We start from the raw sequence: 14,781 nt of genomic DNA, 5'->3' as shown, positions 1-14,781 counted from the left end.
TCAAACTGCAAAAATAAAATTTTAAATATATATATATATATTTTTGCATTTGAGAAACTATGAAATTTCATAACTTATTCATATAAATTGTGACATTTTACAATTTTTGTACAAAATTGTAAATTTTTATGAAAACTAAGAAATTTTTCAAAATTTACCAGATTTCACGAGTTTTTTTTTTTTTTTTTTTTTGTGCGCGCGTGCCCGCATGTGGAAATTCAATTTTTGACAAACTTGTAAAGAAAATTTTAAAATCAATTAAAAATAAATGAGAAACTAATCATTTAAAAAAAAAAATCTACTATGAAATTTCTTTTTCTTTTTTTTTTCCCCTTCAAAATTTTACATTCAATATAAATATTATTTGATAGATATTCTCAAATATGTTGCAAAAATGTAAATTTTATGAACACTGAATATATCGAATGAAAGTTGTGAATGTTGATTTTATGAACAAGGCTGATTGCAATGTTGATTTTAAGAATTACCTTTTCAATCTGGAGAATATTCATAAGGTAGGGATACGAAAGGATGTTGATATAGTCACCCCTGTAATCTCGAACTACTTTGCAGACCTTGACTCCCATGAAAGATTCTAGATCTTGTGTTGAATTACTCTCTGGTGGTCGGTCTGAGTTTAATATTGCATTCTCGTCCATGATCTCTATTGCCATCTTCTGGAGCTTTTGATGCATTTCCATCTTTGTCATCGTAGTTGTATGGATCGGGACTCGATAGTCAGATTGAAATCAGAATGGGGGTACATGTTTTTGTTGGGTGGCAATGGGGTAGGGTTGCGACCGTTGAAAGGGGTGTTTGTCAAGTTTTTTTTTTTTTTTTTTTTTTTTCAAAATGATGTCGTTTTAAGATACTGTACACATCTATTATTTGCACTATTAAATAAAAACTAAAGCATATTTGGTACTATTTATGTTTATATTTTTTTATTAATTTTTACAAAAAAATTAAATGATGAAAGAAAGAAAAAAAAATAGTTCTAATTTTTGTTTTTGGAAAATTGTAAAAAATGACTTTTTACTTTGAAAATTGATTTTCATCCATTCCTATGTTTCAACCACTCCAATATTATGACCCCATTGCTCATTAGTACTACCAGTAATGGGCTCATTACCTCCCAAAAACGACACACCAACCAACCACCACCCCTGTCGGCAGCAGGATTAACTTCGGTAAAAAATAGAACATACCACTCAAAATGGGAATTTCATTTATCAAACACAAGAAAATTGTTAAAATTGTTTGGAGGGATTTTAAATATTAAAAAACTAAAAGTGAAATATCAGAAATTTTTAAAAAATATTAAAATTTTACACAACACGATGAAGGTGGGTTCAATACTGCGTGAGTCTCACACCTTGTAAATATTGTGGACTATGGGGTGGGTCTCATGCGATATAAATCATATACCCATATAAACGTTAGAGTAAATTACACTTACAACATTCTGGCAAATATAAGAACTTTTTCTATAGTTTTAATGATTATAGAAATTTTTCCTACTTTTGCTGATAATATATATCAAGATTCATCCACTTCGTTAATTTAGCACAAATGGCATTAATTAACTATTCAAAATGACCCTATTACTCCTTTGAATTGAACGGGGAGATGAAAACTATCAAATAAACTAATAAGCTATTTAAATAAAAAATTTCACTCACCTCCTTTGAGATTTTGCATATATATTATTAAAGACTTATACATATTTTAACATAATACATTACTAATTTAATATAAGACCCTAATAATATAATACATTTAACACTTATTTCTTACTCTATAAACAATGACAAATTTATCAATTTTAATTAATGCATTTATTTTTTAAATTTCCTTTTCCTTTTCTTTTTTAAGTTTTGAAACAAATGGATTTTTTTGTTCCAGCAATATGTCCTCCTTATTTATTCATATGTAAAAAAATTACTTATCTCTAAATTGTTAAGACATTATTAAAACATTTAATAAAAAAAAACTTAATTTTCATTGAAAAAATACTTAAAAATAAATTTTATCATTGATTTGAATTTTTTTTTTTTAATTCGCGTTGAATTGTTATTTTCCCTTAATAGTTGTTTATGGGATATATTGTTGCACCTTTACATTAAATATCATATTGCTATTTCTGTCCAAATTTTTAGTATTTTTTCAGGGTAATTTATTTCTTGTTGATGTAGGATAAGATTTTAAGAATTTTTATATTTTTAGGTTTAATATTTTTGATATATTATTTATTAATTTTATTATTTTAGAATTAGATTTTGACTAGGATTTTAAATAATTTAGAATTTTAGTTTCCTATTCTCTTAGGTTTTCTAATTTGTGTTGATTTAAGTTTCTTAATTTATTTTAGAATTACTTTTCCTACAAGTATTAGGTTTAGTTTATTATAAATAACTATGTAAGCCTCATGATAAAGACAACTTTTATTCATTCAATCAATAATATTAAGATATTTTCTCTTCCTTGTGGATTTAATGTTCTATTTTTGTCGTAGATTCGAGAGCACCTTTTGCCTACTAGAATGATATCTAGTCCCCGTATATTCTGCTGCGTTACTTGTTTACACCAAAATGGCAGTGTATTAACAGAAGCTCCTGGAAGCGAAGCTTTAAAATTGATCAATTCCAGAATTTTTTTTTTTCTCTCTAAAATTAATGTTGGATAACAATCTAATACATTGTTAAATATTATTAAATCATTTAATGAAAAAAAAAACTTAATTTTTATTGATAAAATACTTAAAAATAAACAATCTCTCTAAAATTAATGTTAGATAACATCCCAATAATTTAATATATGACTTATTTCACACTACATAAATAACATAAAATTTGTCGTTTTATGTAATACATTTATTATTTGAATTTTTTTACAATTTGAAATAAAATGGATTTATTTTTTCAGACAATTTGCATTACTTATTTATTCATATGTACGAACGTTATTATTTTATCTTTTCTCAATCATATATTATTCTTATATTTTAATTTTTATCTTTGGGTCATTAAACTTCTAGTCAATGCATATTTAAAAAATGCAAGTTAATATTTTTACATGATTAAAAAATTAAAAAATAAATAAGAAGTAAAAAAAATATAATCACCTTACAATAAATTAAAATTAGTTTATAGGGAAGGAAGGATCATGAAATCTTAGAATTAATTTCTCACATTCATTAATGCTTAAATTTTATTTTATTTTATTTTTTCTACCAAAAAAAAAACTTATGGAAAAAAATAGTGTCAAGAAATTATATTTTTATTTTGAAAAATTTATGAAAAAAAAATAAAAATTTCATATATATTTAATAGGGTAAATTAAATTTAGTGCATTTAAAGTTAAGATTAGTATTGATAACTTTAGAGAAGGTAAAAAAAAATTTACTTCTATATTTATTTTTGTAATTTTTTTTAATCATTTAAGAAATGTTAATTTAAGTTTTTTAAATATGCATCAACTAGGAATTTAATGGTGAAAAGATAAAAATTAAATTTTGAGAATATTGAGAAAAGATAAAATAATAACTTTTTTACATATGAATAAATAATGCAAATTGCCAAGAAAAAAATAAATGCATTTATTTCAACTTTAAGAAAAATTAAATAATAAATGTATTGCTTAAAATGATAAATTTTACGTTATTTTTGTGGTATGGATTAAGAGTTTTATTTAATATTTCATGAATTTTAAGAATTTAATTAAATAATGTTAATATATATATATATATATATATCTGAGTCTTTGATAACATATATGTAAAACCCAGAATAGATGAATGAAATTATTCATTTGAATAGATAAAACATCTAAGGTGTAATTTTGTCATTATTGGTATGACATCAGCGTGACATTAGAGTAATATCAACAAATTCCGTTAAATAGTCTAACGGAGAGTAACAGTGACGGAATCTTGGTAATAGTTTGAAAAGTGATTGAGGTTAGTGTAATCATTAAAACTATAGAGGAGGTCTCTGTAATTGTCAGAAATCTCAAAGAAGGCAAGTGTAATTTACCCTAAATATTATGTAAATTTTTTAATAATATATATATATATATATATTTTAAAGATTGCCTAATATTATTGTTCAAACTAAGACCTCTTTTGGAACACCACAAATAAGTTATTTATTGACTTATTTCTATTATATCATCTCTGCATTTTCTACGTATCTTTATATAATAAATAAAAAATTCAAAAAATAAGTTTTACCCAAAACAATGCTACAAAGTACTGCACATGGTATGGAATTGTATTGAGTGTTTAGACATTCTGGGATGCAACTTATTGGATAAAATAGTCCAAAAAAAAAAAAAGAAGAAGTTAAAATAATCAATAAAGTAAAATGTCATATTTAAATTATAAATATTTTATTTTTTTTCAAAATTATCAATTAAAAAAAATAAAAAAAACATTCTAAATATAATTTTTTTAATCAAATTAAAATAATCAAATAATTAAAAAATCAAGTTAAAAAAATCCGTTCCAAACAAGCGCTGATTAGTAGATTAGCCATGGACAGATGCCCATACAAAACAGATGGTGTGTGGCGACATTAAGGTCAAAAAAGAAAAAAAAAATGCTTGAGACCCTATGTGTGGGACCCACTCATGTATGTGTGGGGCCCACATCATTAATGGTAAAGATCCAAAGGAGGTTGTGGGGTCTCCAAAAAATAGGAGTCTCAATCATTGTTGAAAAAAGAAAAAGGAAAAAAGTGTTGCGTGTTCACATTTAAAGTCAAGTATTGGGTCAACATATAAGATCAATCTCTTACACCATCTTCAATGGTTACTTAAAACTATTATTAGATTTGAATTTGATAAAAAATAATTTCAAAATATGTTCCAACAATTTCATCAAATACGTATCAAATTCAAATTTTTTTTTTTTTTTAATCAAACTGAGGACCAATGTACTTTTCATCAAATCACTCTTCATTGCCGGATGTCTCCCCGGATGTCCTCCAGGTCATCCCCTCAAGGCAAAAATTTTTGAAAAAATTACACTAACCGGTTGATTGGTCGGTCATCTGCCCGGTAGTTTAATGAAACTCTAAAACCCTCCATTAGAACACTTGATATCAAATGAAATTTTTATTCAAATTTAATAAAAAAAATTAATACACCATTGAAGATACTCTTATAATATATATGTGTTTTACTTCCATGCATTTGTACCAAGAATAGTAAAAAATAAGAGCAATGCTTGGTAGTTTGAAAAGGAGGTTGGCTCGAATGGCTCGAAATTCATCTTCTGGCTGGTCGTCCAGTAAGAAGGTTGACAATCACGGTCGATGAAGGTGACAACCGCGGTAGACAAGTTTTCACTCTGTCGTCCGGGCAGACGTCGGGACAACACCCATTCAGGCCATTCGAGCCCTTCCTTTTTGGACTACCAAGCATTTTTGAAAAAATAAATGACTAGAACACTAACTCCTGTGAAATACAATATATGTATGAATGGTCATAATTAATAAGGTAGTTGGAATAAGAATATTTATACTATTAAATTAAGTGTAAAATTAAATATTAAGGTTGTAAAAGGGATTCGAACTTACAACCATTAGTTTGGTAAATAATATTTTTACTACTTAAATAATAGACACTATATTTTTTATTTGAAATCAAAATTTATATTTTATAAATTTAATAGCACATCCCCGCAGATGCACACACCCCTATTACATATGAATGTGCACCCCTATTACATATGAATGTGATCAGTAAGATAGAGAAGAATAAGTGAAAAGAAAGAGGGATATCTAATCATTCTCCTGCAGTGGTCAATGTTAGTGTGACTAAGACTTCCTTCAAGAAGCCTTTCAAATATTTTGATCTTCGGTTTAAGCATCCTGAATTTCTGGCTAGTGTTACTACTACTTGGGATCAATTTGTAAGAGGTGTTCCTATGTTTAGAGTCTGTCAGAAGCTGAGAGAGCTTAAGGCTATCCTCAAAGCTTTGAATAAGAAAGATTTCAGTGACATCTCTATTCGAGTTCAGGCTTCCAAACCTGACTTAGAAGCTATCCAGCTAAAATTGGATAAGAATCCCATGAACTTAGAGTTTCAAATGCAGGAGAGAGAGTTGCATAAAAAATATCTGGATCTTAGCAATGTGGAGGAGAGTCTAGCTCACCAAAAATCTAGAGTTCAGTGGTTAGGGCTTGGGGATAGTAACAGCAGCTTCTTTTTCAGATCTGTCAAGGGTAATATCAATAGAGGGAAAATTTTGAGTGTTCACTTGGGAGATGGGACTAGATCCACCAAAAGTGAAGTCATTTAGAATACTTTTGTTCAATTTTATACCAACCTTATTGGTTTCCCTTTTGATGATCATTATAAAGGCTTTGATAGGATCAATTCTTTGGTGAAGTCTAGAGTCTCTGGTACCCAATCTGCCATGCTTACTAGGCCTGTTTCTGATGAAGAAATAAAAGATGTCTTTTGGTCTCTTAAGGCTAATAAGGCTCCTGGCCCTGATGGTTACTCTACTGGGTTTTTCAAAAGTTCTTGGGCTATTGTTAGTAAAGAGGTCACACAAGCCATCAGATCTTTCTTTGAATCTGGGAAGCTTCTTTTTGAGGTCAAAAGTACCATAATTCCCTCATTCCTAAGATTCCTAATCCCATGAAGGTTGGTGATTATAGACCTATCTCGTGCTGTAATACCATTTACAAATGCATTACAAAGATCATTGAAAATAAAGTTAAGCTTGTTCTCCCGGACCTTATTGATCCTGTTCAGTCAGCTTTTGTTCATGGGAGAAGAATCTCTGACAATATCTTTTTGTCTCAAAAGATTATGAGAGGCTATCATAGGAGTTCTAAAACTCCTAAATGTGACATGAAAGTGGATATTATGAAAGCTTATGATAATGTAAGGTGGGAGTTTATTATTGATATCCTTTCTGCTATGGCTTTTCCTCCTAGTATGATTGCTTGGATCAAGGCTTACATTACTAGTCCTTCGTTCTCGATCTGTATTAATGGCAACCTTCACGGGTATTTTAAAGGGGCTGGAGGGCTTAGCAAAGGGGATCATATGTCCCCTTACCTGTTTGTTTTGGCTATGGAGATTTTAGCTAGAATTCTTGTTGAAAAAGCTAGCAATCCTTTGTTCAAGTTCCACTAGAGGTGCGAGAAAACTAAAATTGTTAATCTTTCCTTTCTGATGATTTAATGATCTTCAGTAAAGGAGATCCTGATTCTGTGAGTCTCATTATGTAGGGGTTAGAGGAGTTTAAGAACTTACCTGGCCTTACCCCTAATCCTTGTAAGAGTAACATCTATTTCTCTGGTTGCAACAAGAAGCTTACAGAGGATATTCTTCACATTGCTAAGTTCACTGAGGGCACTCTTCCTGTTAAATATATGGGTGTTCCGTTGAGGCCTCTGATTGTCAAGCTTTGATCGATAGAATCACCAAGAGGATTAGGAATTAGACTAATAAACCTCTTTCCTATGTGGGTAGATCCCAACTCATCCAAGCCATTCTTTTTTCAATGCAAGTTTATTGGTTTTCTCTCTTTATCCTTCCTAAAAAGGTATTTAGAGAAATTGAGAGTCTCCTAAGATCTTTTCTTTGGTCTGGGATTGAGTTGAAGAAGCATAGTGCATAGATTGCTTGGGACAATATTTGCAAACCCAAGAATGAAAGGGGTTTATGGTTCAAAGATATGGATGTTTAGAATAAGGCTGCCATCGCAAAACATGTATGGTTTTTGTTTTCTGGAGGGGAGGACTCTATGTGGTGCCAATGGGTTAAGTCATACTTACTCAAAGGCAAGAGCTTTTGACAGGTTAAAATGCCTAGTGACCCTTCTTGGGTGTAGAGGAAAATTTTATCTTTTAGGAACATCATCTTTCCTTTGATCAAATTTAAGATAGGAAATGGGAAAAATGTGTTCTTATGGTTCGACAATTGGCACCCCCTTGGTTCCTTATGGGATAAGTATGGGCAAAGGATTTTGCATGACACGAGTCTATCTTATGAGACCAAAGTATGTGCCATAATTTCTAATAATGCTTGGAAATGGCCTTTCTCTAACTCTAAGGGGATCAATGAGTGGGTTTCTTCTAATCTTCCAAAGCCTGGTAATAATTCTCAAGATAGGCCTTTATGGAGCTTGAATTCTGATGGTAAGTTTTCTATTCAATCTACTTGGAACTATTGGAGGGTTAAAGGTGTGAAAGTTTGTCACGACTCAAACCCGCTCTTATGAGTTTAGCATCGTAACCAGCCAGTAATCCTTGGATTACCAAAGGTCTCTTAACAGAATATCATATAGTTAGGGGCTACGAAAGCAAATATCTAAAATATACGAAGTCCAATGAGCTGTGATAACATACATGGGACAAATAGACAAATAATTTAAAACTTTTAAAAACTTGCGAGCGAAGTCAAAAGATATAGTATTTACACATCACTCCATGAAAATATAAACAGAAATCTTGCCCGCACTTAAAAAGAGCAAAGTCTGGTACATCACAAAAACAACCACTAAAGTTGTTTCCATCCCGAACCTCCTCGGGAGGCACAAAAGTTGGCTGACAAAAACTGAAACATAGGCCGTCAACTTTGGGCCTAGTCACGTGCTTGCTCACCTACATTCATAATATAAATAGTGAGTTGGAGCCCAATAAATAATAACGGAGTAAAGGGTTTTAATGAATGATGTCCATACATATTCAGAAATCATAATTTAGATTCATAACATATTCATATTCATATTCTTGCTCAGATCATATGCAGAAATCAGAGTTCATGCTTAATCATACGTGACACATCTATTAGCGTTAACAGAACATATATAGAACAGATGCAGAACATATGGTGGCTATGAATAACCAGTTCCATAAAGGAACCACCGGATCTAAGTAACAGAGAATAAACATGCTGAGCCCCATAATGGAGCCTCCGGTACGGGTAACAGATTGCAGACATATTAAGTTCCATGATGGAACCTCCGATACCGGATAACAGCTAACAGATATCACATGATGCTAAAGATGCCACGAACACATTGTCAGAAATTGGATAATCATTCATTGTACAAAACATATCATTTTAGAAAACATATCTTAATTCATTATACAAAAAATAAATAAAGTTGAACATAACTTTACTAAGTTATTACTCACAGTTGGCTTCGGGTGCAGACAGACAGAGCAGGCTAATCAAACGGTCTACGGCACGTGACCTACATTAACAGTACATAACAAATACGCATTTGAAACACACGTTGGAATACATCTAACCCATTATGTTCTTGTTCTTAGTGTGTCCCTTCATTGATCCTCCTTATTATGCATTAATCTTGGCCTAGGAATGCCTAGGATGGAATGAAGATGCAAAAATGTATTTGAAACAGTTTTCCAAAGCTTGCCCGAAAACAGGGTCCACGCTCGAGCGTGGCTTTCCTCGCTCGAGTGGACATGCAAAAAGTGAGGGTTCGCTCGAGCGTGACTTCCTTAGCTCGAACGAACTGTAAACTATGAAAAAATATTAGTTGCTTATTTTTTACACTCGACGGACGCTTGATCTCCGCTCGAGCGTGAGACTCAGGCCCTCGCTCGATCGTGACTTCTGTCGCTCCAACGTGCTGCAAAACATGTGAACTTCTGGATACATACATCTCACGCTCGAGCAGGTATCATGTCGCTCGAGCAGAAGTGCACACATTCAGAGTGCTTCGCTCGAGCGTGAACTCCTACGCTCGAGCGTAGATTCAAATTTTGAAATTTTCAGATTTGATCTCCAAGCTTCAAACTCAAACTAAACACTTCAAAATTCATCCTCTTGGGCCAAAATTCTGAAAAACAATTAGATATTCACAAAACATCATGATTTAAAGATCCTTTCATGAAATCAAGGCCCAAAAGCATGCCAATTATTCACAAACTCAACTTAAACTTCATGAACTCTTCAAAAACATGACATGCATGAAATGATTGAGCTTCAAGTTTCCAAATCATGATCAAATGAAATGAGAGGATGTAAAACATAATGAATTCTTACAACTAAGCTCAATTTATGACATGTATGAGAGAATTCCTAGTAAACATGCTCCAAATGTAATGAAATGTACATGCATGTATGAATTAGTCTTCCTTCTTACTTCTTAACCTTGGTTCTTACATCTCCTAGCTCAATTCACTTAAATTCATGGGTGAATCAACTCAACTTCAAGACTAAAGGTTTGGTTTCTTACCTAAAATCTTCAATTCTTTGAGCTCTTGGTGAATTCTAACTCAATTCTCCAATTCCCCTTTAATTTCCTAGCAATTCTTCCCTTTTTGCCTCTTGAAATCAACTCTCACTCTCTAAATCTCTCTTCCTCTCACGTTTTTGAGCTCAATGAATAGGGAATGAGGGTGTAAAGAAAAATGAGGGGGTCTAGGTAGCTTTATATAGGCTTAACGAAAGTGGCTTAATTAAGATTGACTTAGGTTAATCACATTGACATTAATTATTCTAATTTAATCGTTCCAAATTGAATTTTAATTAAACCTATCATAAAATTCTATAAATTCCACATAACACATAAATCAAATCAATTTCAGAATCAGATATTGATAAGGCGTTCAATTCGCAAAATATAGCAGAATCTCAAACAGACATTCCTACAATAAATAGATAGAAACACAAATAATGCAACACATACGGAATAAATCCAAAATTTGATCTTAGTGACTTATTAGGCACATGAAATCATGAATTAACATTAGTCATAGGTCGGGGTTGTTACAAAGTCCCCTGGTCTAAGTTGATTTGGGGACCTCCCATTATTCCTAGAGTTAGTTTTATTGTGTGGATGGCTATTCATGAGATATTGAATACTGGGGATAGATTGAAGTTGTTTGGTCTTGTCCCTATTCCTGGATGTCCTTTTTATAATGCTCCTGAGGAAAGTCATTCTCATCTTTTTTTTAGGTATGTTTACTCTTACAGGATTTGGGCTACTATTCAGGCTAAGTGTAACATGATTTGGCCTCACTTGTCTTGGCTGGAGACTATTGATTATGATACCAAGACCATCAAGTGCAAAGCTTTGCAGTCCATTATCATGAAATTGTCCTTCCTTTGCACGGTGTGCCATATTTGGATTGAAAGAAATAATAGAATCTTTAGTAAAGAGTTTAGACCTGATGAGATTGTCATTAAATCTATCATCCTTATGGTTAGAGGTAGGATTCTTTCTATGAATAATGTGACTAATTTTGCAGGTGATAGCTGGTATTTGGCAAAATGGAACCTTTCATCTTCTATATTGAAATGGCCCCAGGTTAACAATACTGGGATGAGAGTTAATGATATGAGTGATGTGACTTCACTTAATAATGAGGGTTGAGTGAAGGTGAGCACAAAATAAGGGCTGGACTAATTGGGTTTTTTCTTGCAGATTGCTATAAGGGCTGACAGCTATTTCTCAATAAGTTTGGATATGTTTTCTTGTAGATTGAGTGATGTGAACCATCTAATCCCCTTTCTAAATTGTGGGTTGAGTAAAGAGAGCTCAAAAATTAATTCTCTAAATTGTGGGTTGAGGGATGTGAGGTCTACAATGAATGTTTTTCTAACCGTTACTATATACTATATATTTTATGTGCAGGTTAAGGGTGCTTACTGAGAGGGTAATTTGTAAACAAATTAGGCCGAGCTAGGAAGAGTCTTCTTTGGGAGTTGGACCGCGTAATGGGCCGAGATAAGGGCTGGTATAGCTCGGTCTTAGGCCAAGAAGACGTCTCATATTTCGGATTTGGGCGGAACTATAGGCCGAGGTGTTTGGGCTTCGCAAGTTGGACCTCATCCTTGTTAGTTCGGTTGGAGACTACTGCAGTTAGCTCGGTCTAAACAAACAAAACCGAGATAACATCAATGGCGAGGGCCGAGCTGTGTATAGCTCGGTAGGGTGGCATTCGATAGATCGGCTTTCGATCACACGGTCCGAATGATAGGGGACCGAGATAGGGCAGCTCGGTTAGGAATGTATAACTGAGGTAAAGGGTTCAGCCATCTCACTTGGCTTGTATTGATGAGACTCCTATGAGGACTCTGCTAAGGAGAGTAGAGTCCTACTGGGATTGTGCAAACTATCTCACTTGGTTGGTAGTGAGTATGAGTATGACTCCTAGGAAGACTCTACTAAGGAGAGTACATTCCTACTAGGATTGTGCAAACTATCTCACTTGGTTGGTAGTGAGTAGGGTGTGTGATTCCTAGGAGAACTCTTATAAGGAGAGTTGGAACCCTACTAGGAATGGGCCAAGCTAAGTCTATAAAAGCTCATAACAAAACCTATGTACAAGTATCACAATTCTTATTCTAAAATACACAGAGCTTATTGTCTATTGTCTAGTTGCTGACTTAGGCATCGGAGGGGTTTCCGGCACACACCCGCTGGTTAGCTCATGTTTGTGTTTTCAGAGAGTAAAGCGAAGACGTTTGGAGGAGCGCAGACTTGATCAACAGGATTATACGAGAAGATTATTTCGTGCTCGTATACTTACTATGTTAATACCGAGCTTGTGAGTTGTGGGTTAAGTGAAGTGAAGACAATATTGGAATGGTGTGATATCATTATATGTGGGTTGAGTGTTGAGAGCTTCTATATAGTTTGCTTACTTTTTCTATTGATTTCTGATTACATGGATTGTCTTGGTGTTGTTTATCTATGGACAACTATTGGTCACGGTTACTTGATTCGGGTTTGGTGGAGTGGTGGTGACTACAAGTTGTGCCCTTCCAGGAGTTTATTTCAACTGATTCACATGGGTTTGAACATGTTGCTTGGTGGTGGCTGCAACTTGCACCTTATCAAGTAACTTGTATGAGTTTTCCTAGTTGTCTTCATTTCTTTCCGTTTTATGGTGTCATTGTTACTCTACGGGCTGTGTAAGGGGTTTTATTTTCGTTTTGCTTGGGTTGGTAGGGTGAATAGGGCTGCTGGTGCAATGCTTTCTGTTATATTTTGATGTATGTGTGGTGTTGGCAGGTGGCTGTTGAATCTTGTTCAGGTCCCTTATCCACTATGGATGGACATGTTGTTTGTATAGCTGTTTTGGATGCAAGTGCTGTTACGTGGCTGCCCTGTTCTGATATGGATGGCTGGTGGTTGTTTCTTATTGTTGGCTACATAGTGTTGGTTTCATAGCCTTAGTCTGTGTATTAGTTTTGTTTTTCATTTGTTTTGTTTGTGTTGGTGGTTTGTATAGTTGTGGTAGGGCTTGGGGCATGCCCCTTGTAAATTTGTAATTTTTTTGTTTTATTTTACTATGTCTTATTCACCTAAAAAAAAAGAAAAGAAAAAGAGAAAGGTGAGATATACGAGACAATTGTAGAGAAATTGTATGAGTGAGTTATTGAATAAATACTATTGGTCGATTTTGAAAATTAATTCTTAAAAATTTATGAAAAACTAAATATATGTTTCTAAAGAAATTCTTTATCCATACTTTATGTTCAATATTTTTTCTATTCTCTTTTGAAACTATATTCAAAATGTTAACGCAAAGTGGTTTGACTTAGTGGGTGAGAAAAGTAATTGAAGGACTTATCACCCAAGAGGTCATAGGTTCGAAACTCATGAATGTCAAATATCCAAAATCTTTAAAAAATTTAGTGAAGATATTGTGCCTAAATTGATCCGAACACAGTAATGAAAAAAAAAATTATATTCAAAATGTTCTTTGTAACAATTTTTTATTTCTTTATTTTATTTTATTTCTAAGACCTAGAGACTAGAAGACATTCCAAGAAATAATCATATATGGACTCCATTTAAAACCCATACACAAAATAGAACGGTGACAAGTTATAAATTAAACTATCAATAGGTCCTAATAGTTGGACTTAATTCCCATTAAGTCCTATTGAAAATAAATCTTGGTAAAATTGTCGCTAGAAATAATTTTTTTGTGATAATTTTTTATATATGTCGCTAAAAATTGACAATTAGTGACTTTTTTTGTCATGATTTTTATAAATTGTCGTTAAAACTTACAATTATTGACATTTTTTTATGATAAATTTTTCTCATAGGACCTATTAGACAATAAGTCTACTTATTAGGACCTACACGTAAATACCCCTAAATAAAATAATGTGCGGTGCATATCTTCTTCATTACAACATGATGTGGTAATTATTATGTTGTGATGATGTTTTATTGTAACAACTTATACTTAGGGCTGCAATTTACCGAACTGTTCATGAACAAGCTCGGCTTCACTCGGCTCAGCTTGGCTCGCCTCGTTAAAGGCTTGGCTCGGTTCGGTTCGTTTAGTAAATGAGCCGAGTTCGAGCTCGCATAAGCTCGGCTCATTAAGCTCGACTCATTTACCTTTATTTAAATTATATAATAAATATATTATTTATATATTAAATAATATATAAATATATAAATAATATTTAAAAAAAATTATCGAGCCGAGCCAAGCCGAGTTCGAGTTTCATTAATGTTAACGAGCCGAGCCGAGCCGAGCTCGAGCCCAATTTTTTATCGAGCCGAGCTCGAAAACGAGTTCGATAAGTAAACGAGTCAAGCTCAAGCTCAGCAAAAGTCGGCTCAGCTCGGTTCATTTGCAACCCTACTTATACTAAAAGAGTAAGGGGAGATATCTTAAAAATTCTATTAAATTTTTTATTAAATGTTTTAAATGGGTGTGGGGCTCATATCATGAGTCTCACATCACGTGACGCATTTGGTAGAAATTTTAGTAGAACTTTTGAGATCTCTAGTATTTTTGATAATAAAATCAA

This window comes from Camellia sinensis, chromosome 8 (assembly GCF_055761805.1).
Source record: "Camellia sinensis isolate YWXY chromosome 8, ASM5576180v1, whole genome shotgun sequence".
Classification (NCBI taxonomy): Eukaryota; Viridiplantae; Streptophyta; class Magnoliopsida; order Ericales; family Theaceae; genus Camellia; species Camellia sinensis.
The sequence above is the reverse complement of the archived record's forward strand: the minus strand, read 5'-3'. Positions refer to the sequence as shown.